Source organism: Mytilus galloprovincialis, chromosome 7 (assembly GCF_965363235.1).
Source record: "Mytilus galloprovincialis chromosome 7, xbMytGall1.hap1.1, whole genome shotgun sequence".
Classification (NCBI taxonomy): Eukaryota; Metazoa; Mollusca; class Bivalvia; order Mytilida; family Mytilidae; genus Mytilus; species Mytilus galloprovincialis.
The window spans coordinates 70,767,429-70,773,765 of record NC_134844.1 but is presented as its reverse complement, the minus strand read 5'-3'; positions in this window follow the sequence as shown (position 1 = coordinate 70,773,765).

Sequence of the window (6,337 nt, the reverse complement as noted above, 5' to 3'; positions counted from 1 at the left end):
TATAGATCTCTGACTTCGCTGGCTTTATTTGAGTACGAGCGGGCAAGTTGATATAGACTCTGAACTTTAATCAAATTGGTTCTACTAAAGGAAACTAACGATTAAAAGTTCGCAAGAAAACTTTCTGGGAAATAATGATAAAAATTTGTAAGGGTTCCGCGGAACCCAGTGTCTCGCCTACTAAAATTTTTCCTCTTGATACTATCTTTTGATTGTCACTTCTGTCCAAGTTTGGTAAAAATCCAGGAAACTTTATGAATCTAATATGTTTTAAAAAATTTAACTGCAGACTGTATGTAATTTTAACTGGAAGAAAGTCCGTTATAAGTAAAATACGGATACACAGGTCAAAATTTTAACAAAATGTCCTTCTAGATATAATCTTTTGATCATAAACAAGCTTCTGTCCAAGTTTGACACAAATCCAAAATAGTATAAGAAAGTTATTAAATTTTTTAAAACTTTAACCACAGAGTGAATTTTTTGCTTCCTATCAGAAAATCTAAGTCCATATAAAAGTAAAATACGGAAAAAATGGAATTTTATTTTTACAAAATTTACTGCTGGATACTATGTTATGATCATATTAAACAAGCTTCTGTCCAAGTTTGGTAGAAATCCAGTATATATGTATTTGTGATATAAAATATACATTTAACGCCGGTTCTGCTAGTCTGCACGGTCAAATGCATTGCTTTGTGTTGGTTATTATTGTAGTGAAGTTAAGACCCCCAAATATTTTGTGTGCTTCGTGTTTCTGAAATCTTTAGTTTTCTGTACTGTTGTCTTGATTATCGTCGTTTTTATGTCTCCGCCGTAGGCGGGGCACAACAAAACAAGAGTGCACACACTGAAATGTCTCGCCTTCTATACTAATCATTGATATTATGTTGATAGTCCTTAGTATAAAGCTAAGCTTTATTACAACTGTCACATAAACTTAACATTAACCAAGATAACTAAACAAGGACCAATGAACCTTGAAAATGAGGTCAAGGTCAGATGAACCATGCCAGGCAGACATGTACAGCTAACAATGCTTCTTTACAACATATATAGTTGACCCATTACTTATAGTTTAAGAAAAATAGCCCAAAACACAAAAACTTAACACTGTGCAATGAACCGTGAAAATGAGGTCAAGGTCAAATAAAACCTGGGCGACTGACATAAAGATCATAAAATACTTCCATACACCAAATATAGTTGACCTATTGCATATAGTATTAGATAAAAAGACCAAAACTCAAAAACTTAACTTTGACCACTGAACCATGAAAATGAGGTCAAGGTCAGATGACATCTGCCCGCTAGACATGTACACCTTACAATCATTCCATACAACAAATATAGTAGACCTATTGCATATAGTATGAGAAAAACAGACCAAAACACAATTTAACTATAACCACTGAACCATGAAAATGAGGTCAAGGTCAGATGACACCTGCCAGTTAGACATGTACACCTTACAGTCCTTCCATACACCGAATATACTAGCCTTATTGCTTATAGTATCTGAGATATGGACTTGACCACCAAAACTTAACCTTGTTCACTGATCCATGAAATGAGGTCGAGGTCAATAGAAAACTGTCTGACAGACATAAGGACCTTACAAGGTACGCACATATCAAATATAGTTATCCTATTACTTATAATAAGAGAGAATTCAACATTACAAAAAATTTGAACTTTTTTTCCAAGTGGTCACTGAACCATGAAAATGAGGTCAATGACATTGGACATGTGACTGACGGAAACTTTGTAACATGAAGCATCCAGGTCTTCCACCTTCTAAAATATAAAGCTTTTAAGAAGTGAGCTAACGCCGCCGTAGCCGCCGCCGCCGGATCACTATCCCTATGTCTGCCTTAAAAACGTTATTTTTTTTTTACCGCTATGATTTAAATCATTTGTCCAAGAAATTACATTAAATTACAGTCTCGATCATCCAGCCGCTTTATTTTTCAAAGTAGAGCTATATTTAAATATGCGTCTGGGTAAATGAGACTAGAATGTAACGTGAAATATAAACGGAAATTGTCGATAACATTGGGATTTCGTTTAGAAAGAGTGGAGAGTATGAAAAATTATATTTTTAAATTGTATTTATTTAATAATAATTCAATTTTGGATGTAACGCGTCTTCTGATTGGCTGACGTTATTTTGTTATGAGCCCATAGACATAATTTTTCACGTTTATTCCCAATCCGATGGGCATTTTATTATAAAACCGGATGTGGGTACGCGTAGCCTACGAACGGCAATTTTACTATTCGTACCCGTATGAGGGTACGCGCAGACACTGCCTAAATTTAATGTATTATAATTAGAAAATGTGGTATGATTACCAGTGATACAATGTTATCAGAAGAACTAGAATTAACACAAATAAAGGGCATCATAAGGCCTAAAACAATGAGCTAAACTCATAAGTAATAGTGAGACATAAAAGGCACAAGGAAAACAAAATGTTACACAATTAAAAAAAAACAAGAGGGCACACACTGACATGTCTAGCAATCTTTACTGACCATTAATGTTGTGTTTAACGTCTTAAGAACAATTAAGATTTGATATTACAAGTATCGCATAAACTTAACCCTTTTTTAATATCCATAACCAGGGAAATCCTGTTAGACAGATATGTGCACTATTTCATACAACAAGCATAATTAGCTTTATTGCTTTAATATGGTGATTGAAAAGCGGACATAAACACAACAAATACAATTAAGCAATGACTACTTGAGTTAGGTCAAATTATAGATGTCAGAAAAAAATTGTTCCCCTGACAATCATTCCATACATCAAATATAATTGACCAACTGCTTATAATGATATTTAAACAACCACCATATCAGAAATTTCATATTGACCATGGACATGATCAGGTCAAGGTCGGATTATACATGCCAGACAGACATGAACACCTTACAATCATTCCATACATCAAATATATTAGATCCATTGATTATAGTACTTGAACAGAACAAAACAAATAAATAGGGAATGTGTTCACGGGACACAGATGATACCCCCACTTGAATATAACGTTATAAAGGGCAATCACTCAAGAATGATAAAAGTAACGCTACCATAATTAAAAACCAATTGTTCAGAGAACAATTGAAGGTTTTTCCACCAGTTAATATCTATTTTGATATTAAAATATATAAAATCAGTCTAAAATGTCAGTTCATATGGCTTTATGATGTATAGATATGAATTTAAAGCAAAGGTCAAAATCTAGAACGTCAAATTAACCTATGACCTTGACCTCAATTTCAAGGTCACAAACTGAGGATTTCAAATCAAAAGACCCTAGTCTCTAATATGTATGGTTAATAAGTTATATCACTTTAAACATAATTTAAGATATAATAGGGGCTAAAACTCCCATTCATTGTTTACGCACCCTTTCAACTAAAATTATTTAGTTACAACATATCGCAACTAACAATTTATACAAAATAATTTGTCGATATCTTATAAGGTTAATAAAAATGAGTGAAAATAAGACAAATTCAAAAATTAGAATATGACCTTGACCTTTGACCTTGACCTAATTTTCATTTTTTTGGACCAAGGACCTCAAATCAAAAGATCCTAGGTCTCTATCACTTATGGTGTTCCAGTTTAAAATACATTTTAAAATTTCAAATACAAAAAGGGAAATAACTCTCATATGGAGCGTTCATATTGTTTCGGTCGCAATTGGACAAATCATGCGAAGGATATAACGAGCAATTTTATAAAATAAATTTGTCGTAATCTTTTACGGTTGCGAAGGAGATGTGAGCACAAAGAAAACAGTGTTTGGGGAGATAACTCCTACAAAGAAAAGTATTCGGTTACGCAGGGTAAATTTCAAAAGCGCATAAACTGTTCGATATCATATACCAAATATCTAAGCGACATATTGCGAAACAAATGTTTATCGCAAGAACAAAATTTGGCGGAAGAAAAAAAAAAATAATCAGAAGAAAAACAATAGGTCTTTCCACAGAAAAGTGGAAAGACCTAATTAATATAGTCAATCCGAGGTTTGTGGTAATAAGCATTGTGTATAAGTTTCATGAATTTGCTTGAGGCAAACTTATGTTAGAGAATGAAACGAAAAATTCGCCTTTTTTCCATTTGTAAAGGAGAAGAACTAAATAAACGTGAAATTGATGCCACCAAAATTCAATTTTGATCTGTTTTTTATGGTAATCAGTATTGTTTATAAGATTCATAACATTGGGTTAAGACAAACTTTAACATATGTTGATGGGGTTCATGTTGCTTAGTCTGCAGTTTTCTATGTTGGGTATTGTATTGTAACAAAAAATAGATTTATATTCGTGTTGTCGATGTTGTGTGGTAGTATGTTGGTCTGCAGAGTAAGTTGTTCTTCGTAGACTCATACTCTCAACAGAAGAATGACTCTGTGAGAGTTGGTACTTGATTTTTACATGTTGCGGGGGAAACTAGCCGTGAACAATGCCTTTGATGGTGTTTGGTATTGCTACCGCTGTATAGGCTGGCCGGACGTAGTTTCCGATGTAGAGGAAGTCCGGGATCGACTGAAACCTTTAAGTTTCAAAATTCAAACTTTTTAATAAAACAAATAAAATCAAAACGAATACAAAACAGTTACAATCAACATTAAAGTAAAACAAATATTTTCAATTATTTCCCTAACAGAAAACAATAAATATTTTGAATAAACTTTATTTATGGTTACTATTTTAACTTTATTCTAGTTACTCATCTTTATTAAATATTCATTAAATATTTTACTTTAAATCTTAATACTTTGCAGTAAAATCATGACTTACCTATAAGTTTCAAATTCAAACTTTGACGTCTCAAAGCAGAATTTCTACTTATATAGCAATCACTTAATTAATGTTATGCCAACATGGTTTTCTTTGTCGCTATTTATTTAGAAAATATCTACTATGGTTACTGTCCGAAATAAGGTAAAAATGTTGCATGAGTAAATGTTCCATATATAATAGAGAGGTCACTTTGACTTTGGTGATAATAAATAATCTTTAAATGACCGGAGAACTGTTTGCATTATCCCAGTGATTAACAAAATCATTACCTTTCTTATTTTAATAAAATTTAATTGATAATTGTAACGTCAGCTATGTCCAAAATGCACATGTATGTCAAATATCTGTCACAATAATTGTGTACTAATGTTTGTCTGTTGGTCATTTTCCTTTTCAACCATGACGTCATGGGTTAATTTGACTTTTGAGTTTGAATATCCCTCTGGTATCTTTCGCCTCTCTTTAAGTTAGAGAATGAAAACAAATTCAGGAATATTTCCATTTGTAACCAAAACCGTAAAAGAGAAAACATAAAAATTTGAGCTTGATCTGTTTTGTGGTTATAATAAAATTGAGAATGGAAATGGGGAATGTGTCAAAGAGACAACAACCCGACCATAGAACAGACCACAGTAGAAGGTCACCAACAGGTCTTCAATGTATATGCATTGTGTATCAGTTTTATAACATTTTGGTTGATACAAACTAAAGATTGAGAAGTTTTGGGACATTCAGACAGACCAGACAAGAGTAAAACTGAATGTCCCCACTGCTAAAGTGGGGCATACAAACTTAACACTGACAAACGAACAATGAGAATGAGGTCAAGGTCAGATGAAATGATGACTGAAGTACCACTTATAATTATTCCATACAACACATATGGTTGACCAACTGCTTAGACATGTTGTGTCTGAGAAACGAACCTTTTCTTGTAACTATAATCACTTATCCATGAAATGAAATGGGGGTCAGGTAAACTCTCTCCCTGATACTGACAGATGTTTTGAAAACATCCATAATTTTAATGGAAGGAATTATAAAATTCCTTTAATTGAAATATTATAAGAACAATTTTCAGAAGGTCAATTTTTTTCTAGTTATCAATTTTACTACAAATTAATTCACAGCCAATCCTTTATATTTTTTTCTAGTTTGATTGATTGATGCGAGTTTCTTAAATTCTGGTGGCAAATATTTCATGCATGTACTAAGAGGAGTTATTTCAAACTTGCATTGTTTTGTAACCAGTCTGAGAGCTTTGTCTCCACCATGACTGAAGACCCTTGGAACTATGTGTTACGAAGCAGTGTGTAGTTGGACGGAGCTAAAGAAGTTTTTCCCTAGCTTAACTTCTTACGGCTGGCTAAGAATCTACTACATATATCAATGGAAGCAATCCAGTCACACCTCTTTGTAGAACTCTTCTGATATTACTAGTCAAATGAGACCTTCATTCAAATCATAATGCTGTCCTCTTATTTACGCAGTTAGTTAGCATCTATCA